The sequence below is a fragment of the Sphaeramia orbicularis genome, chromosome 3, assembly GCF_902148855.1.
Source record: "Sphaeramia orbicularis chromosome 3, fSphaOr1.1, whole genome shotgun sequence".
Classification (NCBI taxonomy): domain Eukaryota; kingdom Metazoa; phylum Chordata; class Actinopteri; order Kurtiformes; family Apogonidae; genus Sphaeramia; species Sphaeramia orbicularis.
Window position 1 is genome coordinate 19249456 of NC_043959.1, and position 20672 is coordinate 19270127.

General features: G+C 37.1%; 1 protein-coding gene across 5 annotated transcripts in view; it reads left to right on the plus strand.

Annotated features, from left to right (window-relative positions):
* The window catches only part of LOC115416729 (C-myc promoter-binding protein-like), a 138856-nt gene that overhangs the window by 980 nt on the left and 117204 nt on the right, over positions 1 to 20672 (plus strand). The window lies entirely within an intron of this gene.

The window sequence follows — 20672 nt, forward strand, 5'->3', positions numbered from 1 at the left end:
TGAATATAATTGATGATAAATTAGGTGCTGTTGTTTATCAGTAAGCATGGAAAGGTTTGAAGGGGTAGGATTTGTTAAGTTTATAGTTCTTCCTACTCCTTTTCGCTCATGTGAATTTTGACGCTTAAGACGTTGCAGTTTTATTGTTTTGTTTTGTTGTCATTCTCTTGATCATTTATTTGCATTTCTTTTTTAAAATAGTTATTTACATGATCGAAAGAAAGAAAGAAAGAAAGAAAGAAATCAATCAATCAATCAATCAATTAACGAATAATCTGATAAACCTGAAGTTTCTCAATAATAACTTATAGAAGAATACATAAATCATAGTCACATCAGTGTTTTGGTTCATTTCTGCAGAGCACTGACTCTCTAGAGCAAGGCTGAGAAACTCATTTTAGTTCAGGTGCCACACAAGTAAGTAAAATAACAAGTAAAACAATTAAAATAATTGCCTATAAAATAATAACTCCAAATTTAAAACTTTTATTAGTGCAAAAAAGTAAAATAGAATTATGAAAAATGTACATTTACAAACTATAATTTCTCGATGAAAGTGAATATAATTGCTGATAAATTAGGTACTGTTGTTTATCACTAAGCATGGAAAGGTTTGAAGGGATAGGATTTGTTAAGTTTATACTTCTTCCTATTCGCTCATGTGAATTTTGATGCTTAAGACGTTGCAGTTTTATTGTTTTGTTTTGTTCTCATTGTCTTGATTATCATTTATTTGCATTTCTGTTTTTAAATTGTCATTTACATGATTGAACTAAAGATATCAATCAATCAATAATCTGAAAAACCTGAAGTTTCTCAATAATAACTTGTAGAAGAAAGCATAAATCACAGTCACATCAGTGTTTGGGTTCATTTCTGCAGAGCACTGACCCTCTGGAGCAGGGCTGAGAAACTCATTTTAGTTCAGGTGCTACACAAGTAAGTAAAATAACAAGTAAAACAACTAAAATAATGGCCTATGAAATAATAACTCTAAATTCAAAACTCTTTTGGTGCAAAAAAGTAAAATAGAATTATGAAAAATGTACATTTGCAAACTATAATTTCATGAAAGAAGTGAATGTAATTGATGATAAATTAGGTGCTGTTGTTTATCAGTAAGCATGGAAAGGTTTGAAGGGGTAGGATTTGTTTAGTTTATACTTCTTCCTACTCCTTTTCGCTCACTTAAATTTTGAGGCTCAAGACGTTGCAGTTTTAAGTTATTGTTTTGCTCTCATTCTCTTGATTGTCATTTATTTGCATTTCTGTCTTTAAATTGTCATTTGCATGATCGAAATAAAGATATCAATCAATCAATCAATAATATGAAAAACCTGAAGTTTCTCAATAATAACGTATAGAAGAATGCTTAAAATGCTTAAGATATTATACTGTGTGTCCTATTTGTAATTAATTAATCCAGACCATCATGATTAGGAGATATTATCACATTTCTTAATGATTGTATTTATAGTAAATAATGAAAGCGCATATAAATATTATAGCTTATATTAAAAAATGTTGATTATGCAAAACAGATTTTGTGTGTGAGGTGACTAAAAAAATGTATGTGAATGGTTTGTATGGATGCTTTGTGTACAGAAAAAAAGAGTGTTAAAGCAAAGGAAGCGGAATTAATTTAATTATCAGTTTATAAAAAGGGGTGGGAGTCTATAAGTTATACTTCTTCCCACTCCTTTTCGAGCGCTGAAAATTTTTATTTGACCATGTTGTATGGTTTTTTGTAATCTGATTCTATGTGCTTGAAATAAAACTACACTAACTAACGAACTAAATAACAATATTATAGCTCAACTTATCATTTACACATGTACAGTACAACTTACAGATCACAGTGGAGCTACAAAGGCAAAACATTTAATAATGAGCATATATAATATTATTAGAAGTTTGGAAGTAAAATAAGTTTGATTGTTAATGTCTTCTGTGTAGGGCTGCATGATATTGGAAAAAAACTGACATTGCGATTTTTTTTTTACCCTGCGATATATTGCGATATGAAAAAATACTCAGGAGGATATAATAGCTGTGTGGTGCCGACGTAAATGGTCAAATAAATTAGTTGTGTTTCCTCTCGTTGTGTCAACAGGTGTAAGGCACTGTCGCCACAGAACACGTGTTTCAGTTTCATCCTTCTTGTAGCTGAAATAATTCCAGATAACTGACGTTGCTTTTCTTTTTGGCACCAAGTCTTCGTTGACAGTGATTTTCTCTTATTCGTTGCTCATTTTTCGTGACTCACTCCAAACTGATTAAGAATGATTGTAATTGATGGATCTCCGTGTGCAGTGTGTGTCAGCTACCTTTGAAAGTAGATGAGAACACATTGAGTTCATTTACCTCCTACATCGCAGGACCTGCGATGTGACTATTACACACACGTACATCGTGATGACGACGCTTAAACGATATATTGTGCAGCTCTACTTCTGTGTAATTTTTTCACTTACAAAATCATCCCACACTGGAAGCTGAGGTGGGCCGGTTTTTGCCCGGGGGCCTTATGTTTGACACCCCTGCTCTGTAGGTTGTATTTGGGTTGTCACATGAGATTGCTTTTACTCAACACAGTGGATGCTCATGCAGTTTATGTGCAGTTGATCCACAAATCTCGGTGAGTCCTGGATTCTGTAGGTCTGAGTGTGTGGTACGATATGAGTGGTTGACTCAGCGTGTCCCCAGATCTGTACACAAATTGTCATCTGATGTGCCCTTGAGCAAGGCACTCCACTGCTTGCCTGTCGTGGCAGTGTGTGTTCTGTTCCTGCACGTTCAGTTAGTGATGGGTTAACTGCAGAGGGTCAGTTTCAGTGTGTGTTGCATGTCTGCATGTACAATTATACAGACAAATAAAGATTCTTCTCCTTAAAGACCTGTTATTACAGTGGAAAAAGTAGATTTTAATGTGTACATCGGTCCCACATGAGACAAATGTGTCCTACCGACATAATTTTCCTCTTCCTCAGTTAATTATTACATGTTAAACTAAAGTGTCTTGTTCACGTCACACTGTTCAAAATAATCATGTGGTCTGAAAATGATATTTTCCAATTACTGTAACAGGCTACTAATTGATTGTATAAAGCCATTAAAAATATTCATGTTACTTTAAAATTATATTTTTATTTTTAACCATAACAGAAATGCATTGTATAAAGCTGCTTAAAAGAATCATGTTAATCCATTGCATGTTTTCAGTTACCTTAATCCTATTCATTATGTAAAATTAAAGCACTTTCACTGTGTCCAGGGTACCTGATTTTCACCTGCAGTTCTAACCTGACGTTTAAATAAAGTTTAAGTAAAAAAATTTAATAATGTCCAGGTGACCCAAGTTAAATCTACTACTCTATCTTCATTACTTGTAACTCAACTCTATCAGAATGTGTAAAATGGCAATTTCCAAATGAATTTTTCCTCTACATTTAATCTCTCCTAAGTGATTTACCACCATTTGTTTTTATAATATTATACTCTGCATTTTGTAGATTGTCGTGATCACAATAATAATCAGATTTCCTCTTCATTTTACTTTTCCTAAGTTGATTATTCACCATTTATTGTAATATTATCCTCTGTATTTTGGATTTTTCAGTGTAAATCATGTATTGTCCTATATTTAATTCACTGATCATGTACATGTTCATAAAAGCTCAGTGTAAATTCCTTCACACAAAGTAATCAATCAACTCGACATCAATCTGACTATACAGAAGTAGGTGATTCTAGCTCTTATTGTCTTATTAATTCCACTTTAGAGCCTAATATTAGCCATGAGCACCTCTCAGAGTTAATTACATCCATCCTAATAGCGGTGAAAATAACTCCCATCATCCCACACTACTTCACAGCATCATTATACCACCTTTTGTTATCGTTTTCAGGGACATGTATGACATAATATTCATTTGAGCATCAGTGATTGTTTGATTAGTTGTGAACTAGTTTCATAATCAATTAATCAGTTTGTACTATTTGTTTTTAGAAGAACTGACTCTATGATTCCTGCTTCTTAAATGTGATTATGTTTTGTTGTCTTACCTCATGTATGACAATAAACCGAGCACTTTTGGGTGTTTATGCAGATGCAAATTTGTTATTTTATGTGAAACAGATTTTGATGAGAAAAGCTCTTCCTTTCCTTCTCCTGTTTTAACCTTCCAGTATCTGGGTGAGCATATTATGCACACTTTACACTTCATGTTATAAGAGATCGTATTATTTTTCACAATTTGTTTCATAATTCAAAAGTTTTTTATTTTTTTATTTTTGCAGGATTTGTAAAATTCTGACCCATCCACTAAAAACAGCACATTGTAAAAAATATTAAATTCCTACACTAACACTCTTCTACCAAGTGAGCATTTAACATTTGATCTATAATAATGCGTATTAACCAATGATAACTGGTTATCATTGACATAGGCGAGGCTGCCAAAAAAAATCCAATTTTTATCCAATCCAATCCAACTTTATTTGTAAAGCACTTTAAAACAACTGCAGTGGACCAAAGTGCTGTTCAGAGGAATAATTAAAACCAAAATATAAGAATAAAATACAGAAGAGATTTAAAGACATAGAATTGTACAAAAAAGAAAAGTGCTGTACAGAAGAATAAATAAAACCCAAATGAAAGAATAAAATACAAGAATAGATTAGAAAAACATAAAAGGCCATACAATTTAAAAACAACAAAATAAATAAAATAAATAGATAAATAAGAACAATAAACCACTACCAAATAAAAACAACAGAATAAAAATAATACCTTCAAACATCTCACCTGGTTTCAAAAGCCACGTGAGATGTGAGACGTGAGAATTTTTATGTAGTATATTAGGGGGAAAAAAGTTTTTTAACTTAAAAATATGATTTGTTTACATTACAAACATGGCATTAAGAGGGTTAAAACACATTACAGTTATTGAGTATTTGGTATTTTTGTTTATGGTTCAAGTTGATGAAAGACAAAAAAAGTTAAAAACAAACTGAAAAAAAAAAAAAAAAATTCTAATTACTTTGACATTTCGCAGAATATGTTCTTTCTGTGATTATTAAGGACCTCTACATGTGTGACACCAGAGGGTTGAAATGAGTCTGTATTTTCAGTTGAATCTCCTGTACATCGGTCATTCTGACTGTCAGAGTGTACAATCTTATTTTAAAGGACAGAAACACACTTTAATTGTGTTGAATTATTGTCCGTGTCAACACAGCGATGGTCACCCGGCGCAGGCATGTCTGATCAGATCATACGTGTGACACAAACACACTCAGGCCTGTCATTTCAGAAAACCTCCGCATACCAGAACGGTAACCTCAGCTGTCGGCCTGCAGATCTGGATGCTTTTCAGCCGCTCTGACAATCCCAGGGTCTGCTTGTGTTATTGTGATGGACAGCGTGTTTGTTTTTTTGTCTTTTCACCGTGTCTATTCATGTTTTAAGGGCACAAGGCCAAGCGGTTGGAATTCCACTCAAGAAAAAGTCACAGGATATACACTGAAACCCAAAGTTTTTTACTATAATGTCTTCAATGGGGATAGTACGTATAGACATTATTACTTTTGGACCGTGCAGTGTATGTAGTCGTAGTTATTTTGCAGAGAACAGCAACAGAAGCGTGAAGAGTCGGTCAATCCATCAGTCAGTGTGTCCTTTTCAGAGCATCTTTCATTGTAACGTGATATCATGACACTCACTCCGATCCTGCCAGTAGAAGGGTTAGGGTTAGGGTTTGGATTGGAGTTTCTACCAGTAGAGACTCTGATCGGAGTTTCTACTGGTAGAGACTACGATCGGAGTCTCTACTGGTAGAATCGCCGATCCTACCAGATCGCAGTCTCTACCCTGACATATACAAATTTTAATTGGCGTGTTGTCTATACGCTAGTGCTGCCATGATTAGTCGAATTAGTGGATGTATTGGACCATGTTAATGAGTCCTCCACCCCTCCAGCTCTTAGGATTCTAAATAAAATGGACGCAACAAAATACCAAACTTTTTAAAAAATTAGTCGTTTAGATTAGTCGACCTATCGAAAAATTAGTCGAAAGATTAGTTAGTCGGTAGTGGCACCACTACGTTACGCATTTTAAGCTTTCTGCGTGTATGTTCACTAGTGATGTAGTTATGGAGAACGGTCTTGACACCAATTTTTTGTGGTCTCGGTCTTGTCATGGACTCATTTAGTTTCGGTCTTGTCTTTGTCTCAACTCTCTTTGGTCTCAGACATAGCGGTCTTCATGGGATTTGTACAAAAGCTGCATCATCACAGAATAGTATCATTATTTATTACATGTCCTCTTCAAATGCAACCAGTAAGATGGATCTGTTTTAAAAACATGTTACATTGTATACATTTTCTGTACGTGTAATGAGTAACTAAGACAAATCTGGGTGATTTAAAAAGAAAGACATAAGGACAGTATCATAGAAAACATAACATGAATTTGATTTAACTAGTCATGATACTTTACACCAATGCCTTTTGCTTTACAATTGATATGAGTAATCATGTCGATTCTAGCTCTAGTCTTTTTTTGGTCTTGGACTTGGTGTCGACAAGGCTTGGTCTTGGTCTCGCCTTAGTGTGTCTTGGTCTTGATACCCTCTGGTCTCGGCAGTGTCGTGGTCTAGCCGGTCTTGACTACAACACTAATGTTCACACTATCATTAGCCCCCTGTCCAACCTGAATCGATGTGTCACGGTCAAATACCACGCACTGAGGGTTAGGGTTATGTGAACCGGAGATATGGGTGTAAATTGACATGCGATCAAATGGCGCGGAATAACATAAACACAATAAAGGTCGAAAATGCGTCGGTATAGCACACCAAATGCCATAAGAACTGTAGTGACATACAGCGCTATTTATTGAGATCCGCCTGTTCATTGAGAATAGAGCTTGAATCATAGATTGAATCGGCAAATAAAATCCAGTGGTTAAGTTGTGTTGTCATTTCCTGTTTTAGGTTCACTTCTGTTCCTTCCTCAGTATCCAGTCTGTTGTGTGTGAGCCCACAAAACAGATCCAGTTGTAATTCTGCCACTTTACATGGGATGACAAAGAACAGAGGAAGCAGATGAAGCTGATCAATAAAGTAAGAAGTCTTTAACAAACAAGAAAAAAAGGTTAGCGTGTTGGCTAACTAACAGTAGCTCACACTGCATCTGCAAAACCACATCTTTATGGGTTCCCTTGATATAGAATAAAGCTTTTATGAAGTGGTCAATACCTTCACATTTAATGTTTCATTTGTCTTTTGTCTGTTCTGTCCAGTTCAGTTGAAGTCAAATCAAATCAATTTATTTGACACTAAACATGACACTACATTTAGAGCTGATCAACTCCAGACTCTAAATAAATAGAATAAATACCTATACCTACCTGTGATATTTTTCTTTCATGGCGATGTGTGCAGGTTTAATTGGAACATTTCAGTCTGTAATCAGACGGATTAAGCTGCAGTTTATAGAAGGTAAATATGCAATAAGTAACAGCATAAAGAAATTATAGTAACAATAAATATAAAAGCAAAAATGTGAATTTATGCCCAGTGTAATTTTTATATACACAGTGGAAGTGTAGAAGAGAGTTTCTATGAAAAAATTAATATCCGACACGAAAATTTGATATTCTAATTAAAATACCATATTTATATTAACACAAAGTGAGGACTTTTGAACAACAAAAGCTGATTTATTGATGCTGTAGAATCATCCCCAAAGCCTATGAATAGCCTTTACAGAGTTTGTAAAATTGGGTCACCACCATGTTCTTTGCTTTACTTGTTTCCTTGCACGATATCCTCAGCCTTTACACTGAATACATCACGTTTCATTGGATATAATCTAAATAAATATCTAAATGTGTAAAACAACTAACAACTAAATAGAGAACACAGATCTAGTTGATTTTAGAAGTTTTAATACAGAATTGCTTCATATTATGTGTTTTTTGTTCTGATGATAAATTGTTCTAACTCTGTGGGCCTTTAACTCTCTGGTATCTGAGTGAGCATATTATGCACACTTTGCACGTTATGCTATGAAAGGTCATATTATTTTTCACAATTTGTTTTTGATCAGAATTCAAAAGTTGTTCATTTTTGCATGATTTTTTAAAATTCTAACCCAGTCACTAAAATCAGCACATTGTAAACACTGGGAAATTACTAAACTAACACCCTTCGACCAAATGAGAAAAATTGTGCTTTGACACATTTTGTCCTCGCACAAAAAATAATAATGCATATTAACCATTGACATTTGCCAGGCTGCAAAAATCTGAGAATAACTAATCCAATTTTTATGTAGTATATTGAAACACCCCCCCCCCCCCAAATTTTTGTTTCTGTCATCAAAAAATATGGGTTGTTTACATTTCAAACATGGAATTTAAAGGGTTAAAAAATGAAACAATTATTGAGTATTTGGTATTTTTGTTTATGCTGTAAATTGAAAAAATACAACATTTTTTGAAAAGGTTAAAAGTAAATTGTATGAAAAATATTCTGACTTTACTGCAGTGCTGCGCAGATTACGCGCTTTCAGTGGTTAGAAGGACCTCTATAGGTGGAACCTCTACGGGTGGGACCTCTATGGGTGGGTCCTGTTTGCGCGGGACCTCTATAGGTGGGATACCAGAGGGTTAAATTAAATAAGAGGTTTGACCAGATGTTTTTCTGGTTTGCGTCTCAGTCTTCACTCTGCTGTTGCACTGTTACATCATTAGACTGACTGAGCACATACACATATGTAACGTGTTCAGTCTCACAAAAAGGATTTACAGCGGTCAGTAAAACATCAGAGGGCATCTGGACAGCTGGAGACTGTCTGCTGTCCACCCATGACCAGACCAAGGGTCCCGGGCGGTGACCTTTAACCCCAGAGCAAAGGAAGCATGTTGGACCACAGATCCACTGCACAGAGCTGCAGGTTGGATCTGGACGGTTTATTCAGTCAGTGGACGTCTGGACTTAAAGAAGGCTGACTTTTACTTTGGCTGTTGTGAGAATCTGTTAAGGCCTTGGGGTTTTACTGGAAGTCCGGTTGTAAAAACAGGGTTTTTCCCTCTCAGAATGAGGCAGAGGTCTTGACATCCTGACTGTGATCCAACACATGCATGTGTCGAAAGAAAACACTTCACAAGAAACATATTGTACAACTTAAAGCATGGTTACAATGGATGAAAATGACTATTATTATGTTATGAAATAGGGTATAAGGGTTAAATCTGACCAACAGGATGAATTTACAAAGCGCAAAGATTATACAGAATACCGTAACACTCACTGAGGCTTGACAAGTTGTATTGATCATAAAGTTAAATGCTATATTTTTCAGTTCCAGATGCCTGTTACTAAATGTTTTATGTATTTGTAGATCCACTGTGATCTGTTAGTTGTAATACACATGTGTAAATGATAAACTAAGGCAGAATATGGTTAAAATTTCACTTATTTTTCTGAAGAAATTTCAGGTTTAGGGATGTTCAGGTTACTCAAATTTTTTTTTTTTTTTAAGGACAGTTTGTACATATGAACATTTTCATGCTGTAATTTTCCTTTTTTTGTACTAAAACAAAGAAAAACATTTGGACTTCATATTATTTATAAGCTATTATACTAATATTTTACTAGACTTGCACCGATTAATTGGCCATGCTTGGAAACTGGCCGATTTTCACGTGATCAGCCATGACCTGCGACCGGCCAGTCAGTCTGAAATTGACCATACAAAGGGAAAGTGACACTAAAGATGCTTTGCTAATTCCTCCCGCTGTTGTGCACCTCATTTTCCTTTTCCCTACCTTTGGAAACTTTCATTTGAGGGGGCAGGACATTTGTTTTAGGGGGCATTAACCCCCCCCCCCCCCCCCCCCAGAACCAGACCTACGATAATTTTCATATTTGTACAATAATTTTACCCTCTGTACGATGTATGAACAATAATTCCAAAAATCCCATAATGTATGATAATTTGACCCCTTCATTACATGACAAAATTAATTAATTACCACACAAATAGGATACAGATCCTTCGTGTACTTCTGTGTTTGTTTTTATTCATCCTCTGATGTTCCTTTCTACTTGTGAGGCAGGACCTGGAATCAGCCAAAAGCCTGTAGAAGTAGTGAATGTATAAATGGTGTTAATCTGGTCCATTCAGTGGAGGAAGGGGTTCATCCTGTGCTCCACATATGGGCAGACGTTAACCCTAACCTGGAAATCGGAATCGGCCCAAAAAATTGTAATCGGTTCAAGTCTACTCTACAGGAAACAAACATGAGCAGAAAGAACAGATTTATTTCAGTGAAAAATGATCAGAAAATTATCTTCTGATATGTCGTTACTTGAGGTATTTTTATTCTGATGGGTCAGTTATTCACTTTATGAATTGAACATTAGGGCTGTGGAGATGGAACTACTGATGTTATGAATTCTTCAACGAATAGAAGATTTTATATCAGTTTGAAGAAGTTGTTTGGCTGATTCAGAGTAACAAAGGCATGCCCAGGAACATGTCACACATATTAATTGGTTCTAAACTCAGTGTTATCTGTAAATGTCATCTGGCATCTGGTTTTAAACAGAATGAATGGGAAAGAACATGCTAATTGTGATTCATAGCTTCTGGAAAAGTCACCTGTCAGAACTAAACCACATTTCACGTCCTCCTTTTTGGGATGTCTGCCGTATCAGTGAATGAGGTAAATGAATCTTTGGTCAGTCACAGATAATAGATTCATGAGGATTGACTGATGCCTCATAGATGGACCGGTGTTCAGATTCAAACAGACTTTTAGACTTGAAATACGGCTGCTGAGAGGGTTTTAAGTCTTTACAAACAAATAGAGATGAGTTGATATGAGCCCATCACAGGTAGAGACTATATGGACTAAAGCAGGGGTCAGCAACCCTGGTCCTCCAGATCTCCTATCCTGCATGTTTTAGAAGTATCCTTCTTCCAACACACCTGATTCAAATCATAAGCCTATCATCAAACTCTGCAGAAGCCTGATAACGACCGTCAGGTGTGCTGGAAGAGGGAAACATCTAAAACATGCAGGATAGTAGATCTCCAGGACCAGGGTTGGTGACCCCTGGACTAAAGTATTGGGATGATTTTAACTCTTTAACATCTACCCTTTTGCAATATTTGACAGAGATTTGCATCGTAGCTGCATTTGTCTGCTTTTTCACTAATACTTTGCTAAACTAACTGTGCAAATGTGTGAATGTTATAGATAGCTGTAAAATGTTTTATGGTATCTGAGTCCATGTCCAACTGTTAACACATGTTGCTGTGTTCACTCATGTCTGTTCTGTCTTTGAATCTTGCATCATTCTGTCATCATATTTGACTGTAATGACTGTTTTATTGTATGTGATCACTCACTTCTTTAGCTGTAACACACAGACTAGTCCACATATCCAAACCTGTGTGTGTAGTTGGTCATGGACTGAATACCGTCACATCTCAACACTATACTTTTTGTTCATTGGACTTGACATATGTCTCAGTTTTCTCATTGGCTTCATCTGAAGAACACTGAAAAAGTCGAGCTAATTCACCAGACACAGGAATGACAGTTAACCATGTGTTGCTGCTGACACAGTTGAGGACAAGAATAATCATGAATAGGCAATTCAAGAAAAAAATTACAACTAGAAAAGCACTCAGAGAGCGGAGACCTTCGCCAAGGCAGATCAGCCCCCCCCCAACGATCACCACCAAAATTTAATCATTTGTTCCTTGTGCCAGTATCAACATTTCCTGAAAATTTCATCAAAATCTGTCCATAACTTTTTGAATTATCTTGCTAACAGACAGACAAACAAACAAACAAACCCCAATGAAAACATAACCGGCGGAGGTAATAAATCTGATTTATTGCCAGATTTAAACACTCTCTAGACTTCTTTTGTCACATTTTGATCATAATTTATCATTTTACACCAAGTTATCATGTTTTTTCCAACTTTCAGCCTTTAGGCTCAAAAGAAATATTGACATCTATCTTGATAATTATTGACAACAGACTGACATGAGCATTTTTATCATGATAATATATAGTAATCTGCACAAACGGCAAAGTAAAAGCCAAAAGGCTAGACGACTGTGGCCAAAATGCCAAACACATAAGTCCACAAACTGTTGGATCACATCACAGAAGCTTGGTTTTCTGTCTGTGATCTTGTGACTCTCTCTGTGTTAAAATAATCCCCACTAATATTGTTCTGTAATATCCCATCGTCATTATAAACCCAACTACTACTCTGAAGTATAACTGTAAATGTAGAGTGTACTGAAATGTGCTTGAATGCATTGATCCAACATTAATGTAAACTTGTGACCTCAGCATATTTGTCACTCTACATTACCTTTAAGTCGCTGTGTGGTTCCACTGTGTGGCTGCAGAAACTCTGAGCCGAGTAGATTTACAGTTCTCAGGGTGAAGCCTCCACAGTGAAGGCTGTAATTGTCAGATTATTATTGTGCTGCTGTGTGGTCTGTGGGGCTCAACGCTGAAGGATTCTCCCCTGCTGCCTCAACCAAATAGGTGCTTAGGAGAGACTGAGGACGCCATTTTATCACATAGAAAGTCGAGAAACTAGAAAAACGTATGTGTTTCTATTCAACCGTCTGTGATCTGATTAGAAGACGAACAGGTTAAAGAACAGTTTCCTGCCAACGTGGGAATTAAGAGATCAGGCTGAGAGTGAAGGCAGGGTGGTGAGATCAGGTTTACTGCAGACGTGGGTTTAATTCCCATGGGGCTTTGCATCAGTGCATCAATCTACGAGTCTCTTAGAGCGTGATCGAACCAGATCCCAGTAGCTCCTTCCATTCCTGTTGGGTGTACTGAAGTATAGCCTCAAGTTTAGTTACTTTTCATACTCAAATGAGGATGTACATTGACACAGAAATTAGACCTCGTGGTGTGCATAAAATCTTGTGTCTTATCAATTTTCCAAATCCTGACCAGTAGGGGCCAGTCTGGTACCAGAACACATTTAAAACCAAAACCACCAACAAATCAACCCTATATATCCACAGACTGTATCAGTCGCTGAAGGAAGTATAAAGCTCATTGTTTCCACACATCTGTATTGTGGTATCATCAAGTTTTTTTCTTCCAACTATTTATTTTAGGGTTTATATTACCTTCAAATTGGTTTGCTCGCGCTAAAAAATGCATGTGCTATTGATTTGCATGTCATGGGTGATTTCCTGCACAAATGACGACAGGTGCAAAGTCTTGGAGACCGCCCTATTTAAAGCAGGATTTTGTGTGCGCTACTTGTTGTCGTCATGGAGACAGTACGCCAGAAAAACTGCTCTGGGATACACCAGCACTAATGACAACAGTGACTAGAAGGATCCAGATGCAAGCAAATGTAACTATGGAGGAGTTTAGTTATGGAAGGTATTGCATCCCCGAGTTCATCTAGAAGTTCTAAAATGGCATTGTGGGTAGGCCATACGTCTCAATTATTTTTTATTTCGTCATTCCAGAAATGAGCAGAACAGATTGGGTCTCTGCATTGCCTTTGGTTGGGCCTATGCTGCCGCCTCACCACAACAACTGCAGCCAGTTCAGGGTGAACCTGTGCCAGTTAAAACCTGCCTTTCAGACGTGCTAAATATAGACGCAAAATCAGCCACTGCAATGAGTTTCGGGTTTGGTCAATCACATTGTGCACGCTAAATAAATATTTGCATCTATTCCTCCCATTAGTTTTGCGCGTTCTGGTAGAAACGTCTATATTGCATATTCATCAAGGCAAACACACTAAATGGGTTGTGTGACCTATTTTGCCCATTTGAGAGACACAACCCTCAGTGCGTCCTGTTAGCAGATAAGTTTCAAAGTGTTTTAGCGTGTGCAGTCAAGTTTGTGCACATTTTTACACATGCAAACCTTTATTAAATCAGGCCCATAGATACTTATTTTAACAGTCGCTCAAAATAACAGTCTTATCGATGGCCAAAAAACAAAACGTCCTATCTACAGATTTTTAGATTTTGAGTTTTCACATTAAATGGACTGCACTTTGGGAGGTATAAATACCTAGTATATATTGTTAACACGTAATATAGAAAGAGAGTCTGAGAACAGTAGAATATTCTTGGATATCTTTAACAGAGACCATACTATAATAAAACTAAATGTTTTTGTTTCCTGAAAGAAGTGATTTTTTTTTTTCAGACAGGAGGTTTTGTATTCTGACCATTGTTATAATCTTCATGTGCTGCATCAGCTGATGGTTTACATTATAACTCTATTAGCTTAGCTCTGTTAGCTTAGGTCTGTTAGGTTAGCTCTGTTTTAGACTGAAAACAGCTGCAGTAAAACCACAAATCACCTCTATTTTCTGTCCAGTTTGCGTTGTCAATAGCTGAACTAAAGATCTTTTTTAAATCCAACAAACAAGGTCAGAACTGTCACAGTTTAGTCTGAACAGTGGATCAACAAATGGCAACTTAGCAAAGATAACATCCCATAATAATTTTATACCTTCATAAGCCTGAGAATTAAACTCACCTGTTCAGAAGAGAAGTCGCCTGAATTCAGTGGATATCTGACTTTTTGTGCCCAGAAAGGTTTATTTTTGAGACATGAAAACAGCAAACCATTAGATTTAAGCTTTTAAGTATTTTCAGTATCTAACGGAATTAATGGAGTAACATCTGTCACTCTGTGTCGTCTAGACAAGTTAAAGACAACCACAAATGAAGCAGGCAGCTCTTGGTTTTAGTCGCCAGCCTGCATCTTCAGTTTGTGTTTTTTCTGGCTCTTATTCGGTGTAATCAGTTGATGATGTTAATGGGATCAGCTGCCGGCAGGTGAAGTCTGTCACTGCTGAGCTGCATCCTCACCTATCACAGTTTGTGTCTAATTATCCGCGACAAATACATCAGTCTTCACCTCAAACACGAGGCGCATTTTAAAACACACTCTGAAATTTAGGTCAAGACCTGGAGCACAAACTTACTTGAGGCTGTTTTATGATCTTTTATTGTTTGTTGTGGTCACACCAGATGAATAAAAATGGACCATAACTCTGACTAAACCTCTGCTTCTGTGTCTTTAGTGAGAAAACATCTCTTATCCCTGTCGTTGTGAAGCCGTGATGCTAGTTAAATATATTTCTTGTGCATTTTCCAGCGCTCTGAGACATCTGAGTATTTTGTTCCGAGTATGAGAATCTGCAAAATCCTCTATTCTGGAGGCGAGTGGAAGTGAGAAGGATAATATTTAAGGCTTGTGAGGTTTAAGAAACTCACTTCCCAGATGTATTTCCTTTTATATAAGCGTTAAAACCCCATGAGATGACTGACTAATTAAAGTTATGTTCTCTCATAGTTTGAATTTGAGTAGCCAAACAACCCTAATAAGACACGATCTTTAACACACTGAGAATTTTGAAACAAATATAATTATTGTGCCAGTTAAAAACAAATTAAACGAGTCCTCAAATAGAATAAAACACACTTTATTTATTCAGAATGACTGTGTAGTCTGCAGTATTTATTTAAGCCTTTCAGGTGCCAGGTTTATATTAGATTAGATGTAATTGTTGGTCTGGGTTAGAGGTAGAAAACTCCATTTATATGTTCTAGGCTTAATAATGAGAACTATACACCACCCACATCCTCCTGTGTTTTAGTAGCAGACTTATTATATCTGTCAACAACAGTAATTACACATTTTGCCAAAATAAGAAGGAAAAAGCCTCTGAACTCTGTTGAAAAAACAGTGCTGCAGTGTGTAATACTTTCTCATTTTGCATGTTGTTTTGTCAGATTACCAGATAAAATGTATTTCTGTGAAGGAACACAAAACAAATCTGCTCATTTATAAAGTAAATATTAGTTTAAAGCAGTGAGACATGGCCAAAAATCAAAACAGGAAAAAAATGAATCTAAGTCAATGCTAATTAGTTACACAATAAATGTCAAATCCTTGTTTTGTTCCAGTTTAAAGGCTAATTTTTGGTCCTAAGGGAAAGTGGAAGAAGCCAGATGGTTATTTGTGGTTTTAAACTATTTGTAAAAAACACAAGAAAATGGAAATGTCATGAAGAGTCCAACAAGTCAAAGCCGTAAGTATCTGGTTTTATGACTGTATGAGTGCTGTAATTGTGTGAAAACTCTACATGTGTAGCAGGATCAGCAGTGTTTAACATTATTTACTGCCTGCAACGGCCACAGTCTAATCTGTCTCACCACAGTTTCATAGTAATCTGAAAATGGTTTGATAACATAAAATATGTGTGTTTTACACCACTGCTTTGGCAAAGTATCTGGAGTCTGCAGTCACAGAATACCGGTGACATTAATCCTCAGTATAAGGAAGGAATCTCACAAACTCCTGCAGATTAAAAAGCATATAAACTCACCTTCCAATTTACATAAATACTACTAACAGACCATAATGCACTACTGTCTGTAGAATACTGTATCTTTTTTTTGTCATTTAAGTTTTTATTGGTTTTGTCATATTTTCAGTCATTTACAAACAGAGGAAAAAAAAAACTAACAAAAAACAAACAAAAAAGTGACCCCCCCCCCAAAAAAACCCAAAACAAAACAAAAAGAAAAAAATAACCAAAGGAACCCATAACTTAAAAAGGCAGCCCAAAAATCCCCCACAGCACCCCCACAATTCTTATACACATGTATACATATACATGCAGCATGTACATGAACACAAACATATATACATACTGTCCACCAGCCCCCCCCCCGTACCTTCTCTAAGATTTTGCCCTCATAATATGAACCCTAAACATTTGCCATATTTGACAATTTTAATTTGAAACCTTATTCATAGAATACTGTATCTACACTTTGTACAATGATATGAGTTGTCAAAGACCACATCTATATTATAAGAGCCAAGTGGCCTCTGTGTGTGTGTGTGTGTGTATGTGTGTGTGTCTCAGGATTCACACAAAATCTGTAAAGAGCTGATTCCTGCAGTTTGGCATAAATATATATTTTTGGTCAGCAAAGACAGCAGCGAAAACAGCAAGTTGATAGGACCAATACTTTGGGAAATATTAATACTTTTGGAATGCAGTAACCTTACAATCACATTGCCATGCCCAGAACGTTTTGGCGGTGACTGCTGGACAAATGTGGTACAGCATGCTTGAATACACAACAGATATCGGTGCTGGGGGACTGGGATGTTGCCCCTCAGGGTTGGGATGTCAATTTTAACATCACCCCCCTCCTCTTTTTTGCAACCCACCCTTGGTACTGACAATGATGAAGTCCAGGATCTAGAACAGGGGTCGGCAACCCTGGTCCTACAGAGCCACTATCCTGCATGTTTTAGATCAGTGGTTCTTAACGTGGGTTCGATCGAACCCTAGGGGTTCGGTGAGTCAGTCTCAGGGGTTCGGCGGAGGTCAAGACACACACTCGACTCATTAGTCGGGTGTGTGTCGGGCTAGGTCTGTGTATGTAAACAAACTGCTTCGGAGACTCTTTCTCCGATTGACATCCAATATACGCCGTGTATTGTTGTTGCTTATAGCACTACAACACATCCGGAAGTGTTTATAATCTCTTCCACTCGTCTGACGATGAATTATTTGAGTATTTTCCACATCGTTGTTATGACTTTTGCTACTTCCTGTTAACCACGGAGGCAGCCATGTGTAGCGTTTGTTTACATTTTTCGGTCACCGCAGTGGTCAGTTACAATCATGTGACAACCGACGCACCGTCACGGATGGAGAAATCGTATTAAGCTAAAGCCGAGCTAGTGCCGTAATAAAACAACGATCACAAAAATGCTGAAGGAGTATAACGAGAACTTTTTTTTTTGATACACTACATGCAATTATCTTTTTTTATGTCAAAATTGCGTGGTTCGGAAAGTTCGGAGCGAGATGAAACGAAAACCGGGTTGACCTGACGGCCTACACATACATATACACAACAGCAGAAGTCATACTGATTTACAGTAAATATTCATTATTATTGTAGCCTGATGGAAATTAGGTGATGGGTGTGTGTTAAAATGTTAAAAATGATAAATAGCATAAATACAATAAGTTCATTATTGGAATACATAAGGTTAAAAATTAAAACCATTTCAGTGTGGTTGTATTAAAAAAGGTCATGTCTTTGTGAAAAGGTATGTAATTTGTTGTAAGTTCAAACAGTGTATTGGTTTTGTTCTTTGAGCACAGTGATGTTAATGCAGGGTTCATTTTGTGCACCAGTAAAACATATGCCTGTGTCTTGAATTTAAATCATATTGTATTTTTTAATAAAGAAGGGTTCGGTGAATGCGCATATGAAACTAGTGGGGTTCAGTACCGCCAACAAGGTTAAGAACCACTGTTTTAGATGTATCCCTCTTCCAACACACCTGATTCAAACGATAAGCCTATCATCACGCTCTGCAGAAGCCCGGTAATAACCATCAGGTGTGTTGGAAGAAGGAAACATCTAAAACATGCAGGATAGTGGCTCTGTAGGACCAGGGTTGCTGACCCCTGATCTAGAACCTGTGGCTCCCCATGGGTCAATGCGCTAGTTTTTATATCATAGTGATAGTGCTGTTCTGGAGTGTTCTACTAGGGTGTAGTGCCATGTTTTTGTTGAATTTATTTGTTTTTTTTTATTTTGGGAGACATTAGTAATTTTGGAATACAATAGCCTTACAGTCATGTTGCTATGCCCAGAACAAAAGCGGAACAGTATGCACGAATACACAACAGCATAAAAACTACCACATCTAGAACCCGTGGATCCCCACAGGTCAACACACTAGTATTTATTTAATGACATGATCTGTGATTCATCAGAGAATATGAGATCACTCAGAACTAATACTAACAAAGTGATTTATTCAGGAATAAACATCTTTCTGCAGCTTAATTGACAAAGGTTAATATATCTGTAAATTAACCTTTTAAGCGCCAAAGTCGCAATATTGCAAGAAGCAACGTAACTGAATGAAACGGACCATAACTCCAGATAGAGTTCCAAATCTTGTTAGCACCTCCCACCAATAGATGGTGGGAGGTGCCCCTTCAATCCTAACACCATTTCAGGGCATGTTTCTATTCAAAGTGAAGAAGAAAATCCAGTTTAAATGCGTGGGCCTGAGCTGGTTTTTTAAGGAAGTAAGTAAAATTTAGTTATAGTTTGAATAGATAAGGACAGATTTTTCTGCTCTGCTAAAAAGATACTAAAACTTACTGCATTTGATTCTAATGTTTAAGTTCATTTATTTTAAGGATAGAATGACGAAAAAACAAAAACACAAAGAAAAAGTCTATGTAAATATGTTCAAAGTTCAATTTCACTAAAAGTTACACAATCCAATATGGCCGCCGCCATGTGACGTCACAATATGCAAATTAGTTGACAAAATTTACTCCCATCATAGACTTTGTGTCATACCCAATATTTTTCTCATTCATGGTATGACTTCATCTCTAACCACTTCCAAGCTACAGCTTTTTGAAATGTTGTTATGAAAATTGAAGATTTTTTGAAAAACACTTTATTGCTAACGTCTTAGGAAAATCCATGTCTTCCAGTTCAAAAAAGAAAGGAAAGTAAAAAAAAATGAACACTGCTGTTGGATAATGAAAAATAAATAAAAAGGTGATACAGTGATGTGTAAATTGACTGTTTTTGTAAGAGAAACTTAATTTGTGTCTGTGATAATTATTGCATCATAGTGTTATTTAATCATTTTGGTCAATGGTTTGAGTGGTTTCATCTGTGCAGGAACAAATGGATGAAGCTAAAAGAAATACTTTCTCTTTCTTCCACTGTTTCAACTTTGACTGATGCTCTGTGGTGACGTCCTCTTTCATTCTACTCTGTGAACATTTGCTGTGGACACTTGTCTCATCTGTGTTTGTGATTATTTGAGGTATTTGTGTGTGCTAACTCATTCATGTGCATCCATGTGTGTTAGAGTTCAGTGAGTCATTTTGCGGAGATCCTGTTTTGCATAAAAAGCCAAACTTTTTCTCACAGTCGTCTTTCTGTCTTCGTGTTTCATGACCTGATGGTGTTGAAACAAACGCCCACCCCTCTGGTCTAACTCGAAGCAGATGCTTGGCCACTAAAGCTTCCTACTGGCCTGTGTTTATGTTGTGGAGCACATTCCTTCTCTGCTCCTCCACGTGTCGATCCGGCCTGCTGAGGCTGCGTCTGGGCTGCGTGTCTACACAGCTGTGACGGGACCATGCAGGGACCACAGGGGCCATGGGGGCTGCGGGGGCCTCGAACCACGGGCCCAGGTCCGTTGAGCTCTAGACAGCTGGAAGTCATTCTGCTGTCACGTTCTCTTAAACCGACCCCTGGAGGAAGGGTCCGAAGGCCCGTTGGGTCAGGACGTCTCATCGGGCTCCTCCTCATGCGCCTGCTGTGGTTTTAGTGGGAAGCTTTGTCTACAGCGTTGGCACCGGGCCCTTCATGCGGTCCGGTTTAAAGTTTCCGGTGCTTTTCCACAGAGTTTCTTCTTCTTATCTACTTTCAACTGCACCATGTTTGTTCAACGTAGAGGCTGTGAGATATGACCTGAGCTTCACAGTTAATCAGGTTCCAATCACAGCGTCAGTCTGAGAAATTCTATAATTCTGTGGTGTCAAGGT